This window comes from Cinclus cinclus, chromosome 7, assembly GCF_963662255.1.
Source record: "Cinclus cinclus chromosome 7, bCinCin1.1, whole genome shotgun sequence".
In the NCBI taxonomy this organism is placed as follows: Eukaryota; Metazoa; Chordata; class Aves; order Passeriformes; family Cinclidae; genus Cinclus; species Cinclus cinclus.
The window spans coordinates 12,478,395-12,492,901 of record NC_085052.1 but is presented as its reverse complement, the minus strand read 5'-3'; the positions used below and the strand labels follow the sequence as shown (position 1 = coordinate 12,492,901).

The window sequence follows — 14,507 nt, the reverse complement described above, 5'->3', positions numbered from 1 at the left end:
CTGGTTCCTTTCAAGTTTTATGACCTGCTGAGTCTGAGTCCAGTCTTCCCTTGAGTAGCTTTGATTTAGTAGGTCTGAATGCTCACTTTCTGGTTTATCTAGCAGGTTGTCTGTCTCCTGGGCACTTTTTCCGTGTAACCCTGTGACTGCAGCATTATGAGAGACTGGAAGAAACTACATAAATCCTTTCTGGGATTATGAAAGGCACGTAAAACTTCTTGGAAAACAATATCGTTTTCAAGGCTGCTTAGCTAATAAAAGGCACCTCCTCTGATCCTTTTGGGGAAATTCATATAACAGAGAGTGTTGAGGAGGTCCTGTGTGGAGACTTTTCTGTGTGAAGAGAGTAGGGGAGTGGTAGGTGGGAAGGAATTTGCCACCAAGAAACAGAAGTCTTAGCATGCTATGCCTGCAGATTTATTCCCTGAACAAAAATTGCATGTGGGGGTGGGGGTTGCCTCGTGACAAACTGTTCCTTGGCTGTCTGAAAGCACAGCACCCGCAGGTACTGCACTGCCAAGAGCTGTGCTGGCCTTGCAGAGCTCCTGGGGGATGCGTGCTCGTTCCACTGGAGAGCAGCAGATGTGGGTTACTGCAGGCAGCCCTCCTGCTGGTATGCTGAGGGAGAGGCTTCAAGGGGAATGCCTCAGGGAGCAGCCCCAGTTCTTCCTGGGCTCCCTCCTGGGAACATTTTATAGGGACCAAGAGAAGAGAGGCTACTAGGAGAGCAGCCTTGGTGAGGAGCCCAGTTGTGGAGTCCTTTTGCTGATGAGAGTTGGAAGAAACATGTGTTTCAGGTGGCTGGCAGGGAGAGGAGGAAGTGAATTAAATGGCTTGAGCAGCAGAGGTTTGAATTTGATGCCTGTGTTGAATATGATTCTTTAATTGCTTTTTAACCAATTTGACATTTGACAAACACAAGAAGTTGCCGTTTCCTCCCCTCAGCTGTTTGCTCAGTTAGCAAATGCTTTTCTGTGCTGAAGCTGGTGGGAGTGAATTCTACCACAAGTGAACCATGCTCCTATCTGCTTTCTCTGTGTCCATTATCTGTAATAGACACAGATGTAAACTTCAGGTAGCCAGTTTTGGAGCAGGATGGACCAAAGAGGCAGAATATCAACTTCTGAGGAAATTCATTAGTGTAGGAAACTGATCAGGTAGTTTAACCATCACAGTGTCCTTCCAGGTCCGTTTCATTTTTTTCTCTGCTGACATGAGGTTCTGAGGAGCAGGACATTTTCTCAGTGAACTTCAGTTGACTCTGAGGGCATAAGAACAATAACAGCGAATCCTCTGCAGTAGGTCATTTCTGACAATGGCTGGGGCTGCTTAGAGAAAATATTAGAAAAGAGCCAATTTATTTTGTTCCCCACGGAAGCTTACTGATCTCATCAGGCTGTGATTCAGGAAGTTCTGGGACTAAAGATACTGTCTTTATTAAATAGCCCTAGATGCTTATTTCTCTCTGTGAACAAGTCTAATCAACACTGAACCTTTGTCAGCTCTTGCGCAGAAACAAACACCAGTAGTGGGTGTCTCCTGCTGTAGTTGTGTAGTGCTAGTGGCAGAGAGAGATGGGTCTGGAAGTACATTTCTGATTGTCAGTTCTGTGTGAAGCCATCCAAAGGAAAGTTTTGTTTTGTCATGCTATGGTATCACTCTAGCTGGTAATTTAGGAAATGAGGGTGTAAGCCACCTCACACTTAATACGTATTATGAGTCTGAGTCTCCTCCCTGTTTTATTGAAGGAATCATTATAGTGGGGGGAAAGTATTGTGGAGGTTATTAGGCTGCTTAACTTGAAGCATCAATGCCACTAGACTGTGACAAGAGCTGCTCATCTTCCTGGTGTTGTCTGGTGTCAGATTTTGTCTTGCTCACTTGGAGGGCACACTTCCTCGTGCACAGGAATCAAGGCCTGGAGTATTCTAAGTCTCACTACTTCACCTCTTTTAAACATTTAATGTCTGCTCAATATTAAGAGTCCTAAGTTAGTTTTACAGCAGCTTAGTCAGGATCAAGTAGGACAAGAGTGAAAACAGTGGCCAAGCAGTGTTAAGCGTATCTATAGACTACTAAGCTGTGCTTTTTTTCATTACTACCTAGCAAGAGCTCACTTTTACATTCGCTTATGTGCCTCTGCAGAGCTGTGGTGCAATTGCCAGTCTAGGTAGGCCAATGGCACTTCTACTGCTGAGTCCCTTCCAGTTTCACTAATGGAGCTTGTAAAACTAGCCCTCAACACAGAGTACTCTGAACCATATCCCAGTGCATGCAACCTGGCACTCTTGTTAATTTGACAAGGTCCTGAATTACAGCCTACCAGCTACAAATAGGAGTGTAAATACTTGGTGCTAATGAGCTACTGCCCACAGCACATGGCTAACAGTCCATACCAGGTGGTTAATCCAGCCTAGCTTTTCCCAAGGTCACAGAGTCATTTCAGGACTATCAAGCAATGGGGTCTTGTTTCACTTTTTACCACAGTCTTAGAAAATGAGACTCATAAATCTGTCATCAACCTTCTTCTCGAGGATTGCACCTTTTTCCTTGGCCAAGAAATCTGCATGGCCCAATAGTTGGTAGAGTAAGGTATGCTGGGAATAAACTAGGGCTAGGTGTGGTGATATACAAAGCATGTGTGAGAAGGACATGGAAAGACAGATTCGTTAAAGAACTATAAGGGGAAGAGATTACCTCATCAGTGTAGGTGGTCTTAAAGAGAGGTAGATGTAGGGAAAAGAAAGGAAAGGCTTGGAACAGGTGAGGTGTTCCTATAGTGTTCTAATTAGCTTTTTATACAACATAGATTAATAAAGCTCTGATTCTGCAAAACATATTGTTATTAATTGAGGCAGAGGAACTGAAGTTTTCTCATATCTTTTTAAAGAATCCCAAAGTGCAAAACCAAACAACAAGAAACCCACTGAAACTCCCTCTAATGTTATTATTCCAGGACATCAAGCCATACAGTGTCTTTCACAAAGTGAGCTTAAAAGAACTAGGTCCCTATTTGGCACTCTGTCTTGAAACACAAAGTTGCAGTAGTAGAAGGAGAGATGGCAGTGGCATCTGTCGTGCTTGGAGAGGAATTGAATGTTCTTTTGACTTGCCACTGCAGTTGCATGTACCAAATGTTCTTAACACAGTGGTCAGGTTATCTTATCTTTGCATTCTTGGTTCTCAATAATAATGAAGCTTTGATTTCCTAAAATTGTCTCCGTTAACTCTTTCCTTTTTTTCTTTTTTTTTTTTGTCCTCTTTTATCCAGAAGTGTTTTCTTCCCTGTTTGTGTCTTTGTCAGTAGTAACTTACCACTCTGAAGGGTCATAGGTAGGGATCCTTGGAAATCTTTGAGCCGTTGTTGTTGTGTTTTCTGTTAAAATTGTCTGGGAGCCTTCCCGAGTCTTGGTAGACAGATGGTTTTCACTGAAGTGAAGAATAGCTTCCAGAATTTTCCACGCTACTTTGCTGTCTATGGGGCATGATAAAAGTTGTTTGCCTTTGAGGATTGGGTTGTTGTAGTACACAGTCTGTAATGCCAGAGGTGTTTCTTTGTCTTTTGGCTGGCCTGTTGAAATTGGGATTCTTACATGGGTGTTTGTGGTTGTTTTTGTGATTTAAAAACATGACTCAGACTTGCTCTTCACCTACTGGTGATGATGACTTCTTGAATGGGCTAGTAAAAGAATACTAGAAAAACAACTTGTCTTGTAACCTACTTGTCTTAAAATATCCAAGTCCTAGATTAAACAAAAACCTCAAAGCAACGAAAGCTTATGTGGTTGTGACTTAGTTGTCTCTCTTTATATTAAAGCATTCACTTGTGAATTGTTTGGTATAATAATTTCAGTTTCTATGAAACAACAGCCCTTCTCATCAAGGAATTGTATTTTGAACGACAGAGTAAGTATCAAACCTGTCAATCTGGGAGCTGAAACCTGATCATTGTGGAGGCTGCAAGAGTTTAAAAGTTAAAGGAATCATCTGCAGTTACTAATTAACCAGGCAAGAGCTTTGCTTCAGCCAAAGGCACTGGGTCCTGGAGATGAATGCATACATTCAGCACAAAAGATCTGTATAGTTTTGATTTCTATAATGCTTTCTGTTGGGGTTATGTCATTGTTTTGCTTGCAGTCCCAAAAAGAGCTGCTTTTCAAATGAGAGTAGTGTGGTAACATTGCTCTCTGCAGGATGAACTGTGCCCTCAGACTGGGCTCCTGCTTCCTTGGGGTTCTTTCCCACAGCAAGTGTGAATGAAAGTTGAGGTTTTCTTTACAGTGAGTTTTTTTATGGTGGTATAATCTCTTATAGTGATGTGACAGAGCCTTTTGTGGCATCTGATCTTAGTGGAGCTGAGCAAGTCTTTATTTTCCCCATTTGTCCATGGGTAATAAGGGCAACAAAAATGCTGATTCTGCCTTGCTTGGATACCCTGCTGCTGGCAAACAATTTTAGGAAGGATCTTGCCATTTCTGATTTTCTTCCAGGACTCCACCTCCAGCTTTCAGAAGATTGTCCTGCCTACCCTTTGCACTGGGGGGTTCAAAGTGCAGCCTGCGGGACCCCTTTCCATGCAGCAGTTATGTGAGGACAAGGACGATCAGTTGCCTGCTTTTATTGCTTGTGAATTGCTTGTCAGCAATTTCTAGGTTCCTACAAATAGGAAGAAAATCTGCCAGTGTGAACTTGCTCTTGATAAAAATTTACAATCTGGCATTGAAAGCAGGTGTGGCTGTGGGTTTTAGGCAAGCTGCAGGCTTAGTTCTTCCTATCTTGCCTGGGACATCTTTCCATTGGAAGCAAGAACAGCTCTTTCAGTTACAATTCCCATACACAGCAAGTGCAGACAGGGACCTTCAGCTGATATTACAGGGCATCTAGTAAAGAGGCTTCAGTTCGATTTTTTTTTTACTTGTGGAAGTAGGCCAGAATTGTGAATTAGAGTTACTCAGTAGCTTTAACTTGAACTCCAAGGGACATCACTAAGTTTTTGATTCAATGTGGATAAATTCGTCTGATATATTTTGCTCTGTGAATTTTTGTGGGTTTTTTTTTCTTTTCCCTGCTGTGTAACCGAGGTATGTGTACAGATAAAGCTTTTTGGTTTTTTTGACTTTCAGCTTTTATTTAAACATCTTGATGCAGTTTGTGAGGATTGAGTGAGGGGGAATCTCTCAAAGTATCTTGAAGAATCACTGCATTAGGTCTTCCTTTTCCTCCAGCACAATAGAGGAATGAGAGATGCCTCACTGGAAGCTGGGGCAGTGGACCTGTGAGTCCCTCACATGTGGACTGCATAGTTGTAGAGGTTTGGGATTTATGCTGTTTTTCAGATGTGATCTTGTCTTGTTGTGTGCTGGTTCCCTACCCCCATGGGGAATAACTTTTATCTTCTTGTTGATGTTCTAATTTGCCTGGAGCTTTTTGGAGTGGTTAGGTTTGAAAACACTAATTTCAAAACAGTGAATTTCAAGAACTTCACACTGCTTACAGGGAGTATTTTTTTTTTCCTTCTCTTAGTGTTGAAGGATTGCTTATACTATATGGATGGGATTTCTCCTAGAGAAATCAAGATCCCTGTCCAAATCATTGTCTATATATCTCTCTTAATAAAAATGCTGTACAGTGTACTTCAGACTCAATGTCAGCTACTAAAGGTTTGAATGCTCACTTGCAAGAGAAATGGGAGACTTTCTTGTATGTCATGTAGGGAAAAGGCAGTTTCTCATCCTTCTGCACTAGTATGTTTGTGTTTCCTTGTGAGCCTTACAGGGATCACAGCACAATTAAAGCTCTGATCCCATATGATGGACCCAGCCACTCCATTGTAATCAGGACTGGCAGTTTTCTGGGTCTTTCTGCTCATTTGACAAAGGCCCAGAGGGGATCTGTGATCCCTAATACGAAACTGCTTTACCAGTAGTGTGCTAGTTTAATTCAGCTTGCATTGTGTTGTCTGAAGGCTCCTAAGGAGAACCTGGAAATAGAGAATGCACAGTTCACCCTGTAGGCACTCTTGATGGGGGGTGAAGCTTCCCAGTGTGGGAATCCCCTGAGGTTTGAGCTTGAGGAAAGCAGCTGTGGCAATGAATAAACTTAATTACCTTCTGGATTCAGGCCCCAAGAATTACAGCAATCTGTTGCTTGATGCCAGTCATAGAGTTGAACCTGTGAATGTGGTTGTAGTATGTGCAGTCAATGAGCAAGCAAATAGAGTAGCTTTCTTTTTTTCCTGTTTTCTTCAATGCCCCTGGTGTTAAGGGTGGGGATGAAGGTTTCCCTGTGCTTTATGATGCACCATGGATGGGAATCCCAGTCTCTGCTCCTCCTCTCTGCATGGGAACACTTGCTGTGCATGGGATGAGAGGTCTACCAGGAGAGCTCTCATGTCAATGGCTCTATTCTATTAATGTTTTTTTTTTCTTTTCAGAGCAGCTGTTTTGAATTTTCCAGTCTTTGCTGTAATCTTTGAACAAGCTTTGTTTTATTATGAGAGAGAGACTGCAGAAGCGTGTGGGGTAGAGTGAAGACATGCATACATTTCAGTGTTGAGGGCATTTTCATTTCTGATTCCTGGCCTGGAAACTGGGTTTAAACTTGTTGCTTGCCTGCTGTTTGAACGTGGTCCAGTGGTAAGAGGCTTTAATACATTTCTTCTTTGCAAATCATCAACCTCACATCTTCCAGTAAAGGAAAGAATTTGGGAGTACAGCTTCCAAGAGCAATAGCCTTCTCAGCCCTATGCAATGCACAGGCTCCAACCAAAAAGTTCCAAGGAAAACACTCAGAAAGGGGGAAGTTGTCTAGCTGTAATTCCTGATGGTTTTGTATTTAAACTATTTGGCTTTCCAGAGACATCAATACATGCTTTCTTCAGACAGATATGCAGCCATCCTGGAGGTAATAACTATGTGGGCTATCTTAATCCAAGCGTGTCTTAGAGAAATTAAGAAAATTTCTCTTACCAAGTTTGTATTGATTATATAGCTCTGTTTGCTATTGGTCCCACTACCTGATTGATCTCTACTTGAAACACACTTGAAAGTATTGGAGGCTGTTTCTAGGTACCCTGTTTTCTACTTGAATCCACCTCCTGATCAATAGAAAAAGTTGAGTGTCTTGAGCAGTGCTTGAAAGGTTTAAAGGAAGGTGCTGAGCAAAGAGCCACCATGAAGAAGCTGGTAGGCTTGGGGATTTAGTGGTGTCTGTGTCTATTTCCTTTGACAGCAGTGTCCTGTTTTTAGAGTGAACATTTAGGAGGGAATGAAATGCTTTAAGCTCTAAAGATTCTTTTAAGAAATGAGATTATCTTAACCATCCTCTCCAATGCTGCATTTAGTGGTTGTGACAAGGAGTGAGTGTGTGCTGTGGTTAAGCGTACTCTCACAGTTAGAGGCAGCGTGTAGCTCCTGAGAGGAAAAACTCTTGCTGTGGTAATGCTTGTGAACAATTCTCCTAACAAATGACTGTTTTCTGTGACTTTGAGGATGACTGGGTCTGAAAAAACAAAAACAAACCAAACTAAAAACAACAAAAAAACCCCTTAAGATAAGACTAGATGCGGAAGTTCTTACAAATAGGAACAAACTTGTTTTGGGTTTTTTTCTTTTTTTTTTTTTTTTTAAATCGTTGTAAAACTGAGACTTAATTTTGCTATTCTTGCATTTTTTCCTTCATAATGGAAAAATGACCCAAGGAAATCAGTGGCATAACTGCTTCAAGTGAGTTGAGATCTGGGCAAGGATAAAGTGGTGGGTTTTTATCTTTTGGACTTCCTAGCACTGTCCAAAATTGTAAGTTGATTTTTGTGCCTTTTCTTTGTGCTTCAATTACTTTGCTGTAGAATGAGGACTCATTTTTGTCCCTTTCCCTTATATCAACTGAATTGGTTTTGTGGGAGCCAATATGTTTCAGCTTGTCTACTGTAATTTAGGTTCTATAGCAGGAGTTTGGTTTAATGTTAATGTCATAGCTTCATTGCATGATGATTGCAACTTTCTTTATTTAGCCCCTCCAGAGACTCAGATTTTGTTTCTCTTGCCCTGAATTCCTTGACTGTCAATGTCTTCAGCATTTTCTCTCTCCTTTTTCAGATCAATGTGTAGTTCTCCTGGCACTATTTGTTGGCAGTAGGTGAGGAAAACCAGAAAGAGACTAGGTGATAGATGAGATGAGGCCATCCACTAGGCACGTGTGTAGCGACAGTTAAGGTGAATGTCCCATGATTAGTGCTCTGTTCTCTGCAGTTTTATGGCTACTAAAATTGCTGCTGTGGAGTTCATTGTTGGGTGCTTTCTTACCTCTTACTGACACAGAGTGGCTTGATATGTTTTTTCTTTACTATGTCAGAGATGCCAGTTATCCTTTAATCCTGTGCTGCTTGACTTTTGCTTTCAGACAATTTTAAACTAATGTCCAATTTAGGATTAGTTCTGTACTAAATACTTTCCTGTTTTTCTAGGCTGAAAACCTACTAAGCAAGTCTTTTAGGTGGCAACCCTGTTAGTGCTTAAATTCTCAGTGTTAAGGAATATGTAGGTGACTGTCCTTTTTTCTTGTCGGTGGTGAGGTGGTAACCCAAGTATGATTAAATATGTTGGTTCCCTCATGAACCAAAAAGTCTTGAGCTCTTAATCCTGGTACCACTGGAAGAGTTGTTCTTGCACCATGGGCAAGTCAGTTATGCCAGAGGGTTCCTTACTGCACCCATTCCAAGGAATCTTCAGCACCTGGCTGAGAGGGATGCAGTGACACAGATCCAAGTCTGTTTTCTCTTCTGGTGAATCCTATTGATTTGGGATAAAAATGATGGCTTAGCTGGCCTCTTCCCTTTTTCCATGTGGGGTGATGTGGGGAAAGCGCAGCTCACCAGGTATTTGTCAACAGCTAAGACTTCTCCTTGTGATGGTCCCACCCTGCTCTGGGATGGTGCAGGCAGGCTCTTGCATATGCCACTCGCTGTTTTTTCTGAGGGTGTTGACAGACTGGGTTCTGTCATTGCTCTGGTGGTTGTTCCCTACGGTGGACTTGACTCTGTCACACAGAATTGAAAGGACTTGTGTCCTGATGATACCATTATCCTATGTCTCTTTATTGTCTCTCACTGTTAGTGACTGATGTTTTATTAAAATGTCTGTTAGTGCAGAAACTTGGTGTTGACTCATAATCCAGGGCACCATCTTTTCTGGCATGAAGAGATGTGCAGTGCTTGTGATCTTAATGACCTGGCTCTATATTGTTTTCTTTGACATAGGAGATAGGAATAGGAGGGAGGAGGTGAGAATTTTCCTGCTTGTCCCATTCAGAAAATGGATGTGACTGGGAAGGCTTGATCTGTTTTCTCATCCTTCACCTCTTCACTCCTTTAGGAGTTAGGCTTGTGCAGGGAAGGTGGGGACAATGGTTAGTTCATTCTTCCTTTGGACTCACTAAATGAAGAGGTGAGTGAATGGTAACCTTCATAAAGTGCAAATTCAGAAGTGTCATTGAAAAAGCTGCTACCAAAAGTAACAGAAATAGATTTCTAGTTTTAGATAAAATTATTTTTCCTTAATTTTTAATGCCTTTGTGTTGGAACAGGGAGCCAAAGGGAGTGATGGTGGGACTAGGTAGGGCAGCCTTTGCAGGCAAGGAGATGGGAGTGTTGCAACCTTTGAGTTGTTAACCTTTTGAAGTGGCATGGGGTAGATGTCTCATTACCCTCAGCACAGGTACGGTTTTATCTGTGACATACCAAGCAAATTGCCTTTTGCCTCAGAGACGGTGTAGGGCTGTTAAACCTGTTTGGCTTCGAGGCAGTCATTCTGTGGATTCTCTTTATCTGCCCCTGTGAGGGTCAGGAGGCATGCGGAGGCCACCCTCATCTTCCAGGTCTGATGCCTGCTCTGCAGGACCAGCGCTTAAGGCAAAAACTCCTGTGTTGGGTTAGGGCTTTTTTAGTAAGTACTTTCAAAAATAGCAGTAGATGGTCCCTCCAGGGTCAGGTGAGGGAGCTGCAATGCTTGGAGGAAATCTGCAGCCTCAGTTAGACAAACCAGGGGCTGCTTTGCCTAAGGGCAATGTTTAAAGATCTAACTAGAGAAATTGAATGTTAAACTAGGTTTGCGGTTTGATTTTAAATTTGATGCCAAATTCTGGTAGCCAGTTGTCATCTTTTTTTCTTATTTCCCTGTCAGAATAAGCTGTTTTTAACGTAAATTACTCACTGCATTAGTGTCAGTCAAAATGTTAACTTCAGCATGAAGAAACAATTGATCTGAATAATGATCTCTGCCAAAATGCATATGTGGGTAAGTGTTTCTTGGTATGTCACATGTCTGTAGCAGGTGGCAGTAATACTGAACAACGTGGTGAGCATTTGTTTGCTTTTTTTTTGTCTCCCAGCTATTGAAAACTCCTGTGATATTGTTGAGACAAGCCAGTATATAGGGGTGGTTGAGGAGAATCCGGAAGCCTTGAGAAGGGTGGGAAAGTAAGAGAACTGCAACTGTTCAGTACATGGGAGAAGTTTAAAGCATAAAACACAGAAAATGCAAATAATCCTAAAAAGACTGGTAAAACCTACTGATGAGAATAATCACTAAAGTGTCTGACCTCCCTCTGCTGCACTTGTCAGAGCTAACATGTTTCTGCCTTGGTGTTTGTGCTTGCTTGTGTTTTTGGTATGTGTCAGTGATCCACTTAATGTTACCAAAACAGGTGCCACATAGACACAAGCTGAAAGGCTTTCTTACTGTTCCACCAAAGGATATGACTCATTGCCAAAGGGATGGTTCATTTTGCAGAGCAACTAAACTAAAAATATGGAAATTTTCAGGGTTGCCACTGATAACTCTTCGTTTTAGATATTTTCTGTCTTATGGATGCAACTTTTGACTGTGGGCATTGGTCTGTTAGGAATTGACTTGTGCTAAGTTTAATGTATGAGAATCTCATAATGCAGGTGACTGCTTGTTAGGGGAAGTTGAGCTAGATTTCAACCTGTAGAGGGTTATTGACTTGATATTTTAATCTGTCAGCTCATTCTTCATTCCCCTTCTCTGTTTGGATGTTGTCGTTTTGAGATGTTTTTGGAAAGAGTACTGGGAAAACTTGCAAACATTTTTCAAACAAAAGATGGTTTGTCTTCATGGCTGGGAGGGTTCATTTGGACACTTGCTCTGATTTTTTTCTTTTTTTTTGTTTGGAAAGCTGAAGTTCTTAGAAGTTAGATGGCCTTGGCTTTCTTTGTTCTTTCCTCTGTCTCAGACATCTGTATCTGCTCTCTCACCGAGCTCTTTATCTTACTTGGCTTTTCTGTGGATGCCTGGAGGCCTTGGCTCAAATTCTCTAGAGTGTCCACTGGTTCAAGAAGCCATTGCTGCTATCAAATTACCTTGACAGCTGTTGTCCCATTTCATATTTGCCATCCCCTCCCCCTGGCTCCCTTGTGATTTTTGGCAGAAGCTGTGGCTATTGAGCAATAAAACTTGGATCTGAGAATCGTGTTGCTGGTGGGAAAATGAGGTGAGAGCATACTAGTTAATGCCTTGCAACTTGACTTCTTGCTGATGTACAATCAGTAGCATCTTTATTTGAAAACAAAACCTACCACTAGCTATTCTGTTGGTGGATTGAGTGGATGGTTCATTTACTGCTCCTCTGGAGTTGAGCCATAGGTGCTGGTCTCTTAAAATAGCACACTCTATAGCTAGTTGTTTAAGACCAGACAAGCTCTTGATTTGGAGCCCTTGACAAGTGCCTATGCTTAAGGACTGCAAAACTTGTATATTTATGTTAATGAAAGTAATCCATAAAGGCACATCACCTTCATCTTAGTTTTATCAACGATTCTGCCTGTGTGTGACCTGGAACAGAACTCCTGTAGTGCTGTTTTAGTACATATTAGAAATGGCCCTTTATGATTTCGCTTGGATTTTAATTAATAAAAATATAGCTATAACATTTATGGGCTCTCCTCCTGTGTGTGTTTGGGGATTTAATTGCCATTTTATAAAATGCAACAGAAAACACTTTTGACAGTTGATGGAAATGGTAATGATCTTGGGGTCAACCATTGTAAGAGAGCTGCCATCTCTGTAAACCTCCCCTTTCAAGATATTTTGTGTTTTGTTGTCAGTTGTTTGAAAAGTTGGCTGATGCATGGCAAGCTTTAATCTCTGCTGATCGTTCCTCTTGTCCCTGTTGGAACATGTCAGCAACTAAATTTTGTGTAACATACTGGCAAAATTAGGAAGGAAGGAAGGAGCAGATCTTAATTGGAAAGATGACTGTCAGAAAACAATTAATGTATCCGGAACACTCAGATAAGAGGAATGCATATAGGAAAAACATAAAAAATTCTTGTGCTTGCAATGTGTTTGATTTACTTGCTGATAACATCAGTGTGAAATGTAAAGCTTGTAAAAGGCTGGATCGGACCAGCCTTAGTGCTTGTCTTACAGCTCCTAAATTGCTGTGCCAAAGTCGGAAGACTCGGCTCCTACTGAAACATGTGCTGCTCTGTTTTGTTCGTGTCTGGGGAGAAGGGTACTTCAAACAGTTGCTGGCTGGCTCTGCTGTGTATGAGTGAAATCATGAGTTTAGAGTGGCTGTAGCTGTGAGGGCTGGGGCCTTGGTGCTCCATCATGGTCAGAGCCAGTGGCACATGATATGGTCTCAGCATCTCATGTGCTGTGGAGTCCTCTTGGGCCCAAAGAATGGCTGGACTTGTAGTGGGTTCAGCTGTGAAGTCAGGGGGAAAGCTCAGAAAACAAAGGGTTGACGATGATCGCAGTTACATCAGTACCCCCTGGAAAAGGAGCAGAGGTAAAATAGAGAATGGATTACATCTAGATGAAAAAAGCATAAAACTGTAATGTTTGAGTTGCAGGGTGGGATGCATGGGTTTTCTGTTGACGTGTGGGGAAATAACATTTTACTGACTATCCTTTCCCCCCCCCGAGCGAAAACAAACACTCATAATGCCTCAGTTTGGTGCAAAACTTGATTTAAGCAAGGTTTTGTTTGGGTTTTTTGTTTTTGTTTTTTTTTTCCCCTAATTTTTTTTTAAAGGAAAACGGTGGCAATTTATCCTCCCTGCCCCACATTCCTGGCTATCCTGGCATTCAGCATAGGTTTAAACAAGATGCTCCTTGGCCTGATCTCCCCATGGAGGTTTCAGAAAGCGCTGGAAGGCTTGAGCTTCCTGCGATCCCTGGCATGTCTTCCGTTACGCAGCTACGGTTTTTGTAGCAGTAGGGGACTTGTTAGTTTTCCAAGTGCAGTTCCCAGCCAATGTGTCCGCTCTGCGGTGTGGACTCCTGCATGTTCAGTGTTAAAATAGTTCTATAGCTTTCAGGCATCTTGCATTTCAAATATGGGTGGAGAAGCAAGTGTTGGCCTTTAAGGCAGAGGTTTCAAAGCTTTCTGATATCAAAGGCCATGTTGACAACTTGGCAAGCGCTTGTGGGCCCAAGTGTGTTAGATCTTTAGGACAGGAGCTGACTTGCTGCAGGCATTGGAAGGGATGTTTTGCATTGTTTAAATGTATTGTCAGGTGTATTATGCCCTTTCTCTGCCGTGTGGCTGCTGAAACGTCTCCTCCTTTTGTGCTAGGTTCAGCTCACTTTCCCAGAAGCCAGGGAAGGGGTTAATTTGCTATTACAGCTCACTCTAGCTTGTCTCTTGCTGTCCAGTGTCTTCTCCCTAAAACTGCTCCTGTGGGGAATCCCATCTCGGGAGCCCTCAGCTGTAGCAGCTCACACTGGCTGGGGAGGGTAGAAGGGAGCGTTTGGGGAAAGCATTCAGCTCAGCTGGCAGGTGGCAGGGTGGGAGGATGCATCTCAGCTGTGAGCCCTTTGCAGCCCTCTCTTGGGTGTGGGAAGCAGGTAGGGTCCTGCAAACTTAGAAAAGCAGCTGGTTCTGGCAGGGCAGAGCTTGTCTATCCTGGTCAAGGTCTCAGAGGTCTTACCAGGTTACTTGCTGCTTGTTGACTGTTTGAAATACCAGCGTGTGTCGCTTCCGCTCTGCTCTTGTGCTTTCCAGCCTCGCCGAGCTGCAGCTCTGCCTCCTTGCGTTGGGTGCATTACCTGCCTTGGTTTGCTGTGGGATTTGAGCATCTTGGGTGCTAGACAAACACTTCACCAGTGCTTGGTGCACTGTGCTTGCATCTATAAGAAGCTTAATTTTCTCTTCCTGTGTGAGGCAAGTGGGGTGAAGAGGACAGTGCAATGGCACAGTGCAGAAAAATAAATGCAGTGCATAGAGACATACCAAAACTTTTCTTACCTCAGCCCTGTTGTAGCCAGTGTGGCTTTGAGGTGTGGAGTGCACCCAGGCTAATTGTTTGAATCACTGTCTGGTTCATGAATAGAACCTGTCCTGCACTGAGCTCTGGCCGAATGGCTGACTGGAAGGAGCAAAGCTGGCACGGATGTTTCAGCTTTTAAATGCAGTCACAGGTTTTGGTCTGAGGTCAAAAGGTACTTTAAGAGCTACATTGTTTTGCATGAAAGACTAAACAA

The 14,507-nt window shown here is 42.6% G+C and overlaps 1 protein-coding gene across 1 annotated transcript in view; it reads left to right on the top strand.

The window, feature by feature from the left end:
• Window positions 1-14,507, top strand: part of CNNM2 (cyclin and CBS domain divalent metal cation transport mediator 2) — a 110,157-nt gene that overhangs the window by 5,893 nt on the left and 89,757 nt on the right. The window lies entirely within an intron of this gene.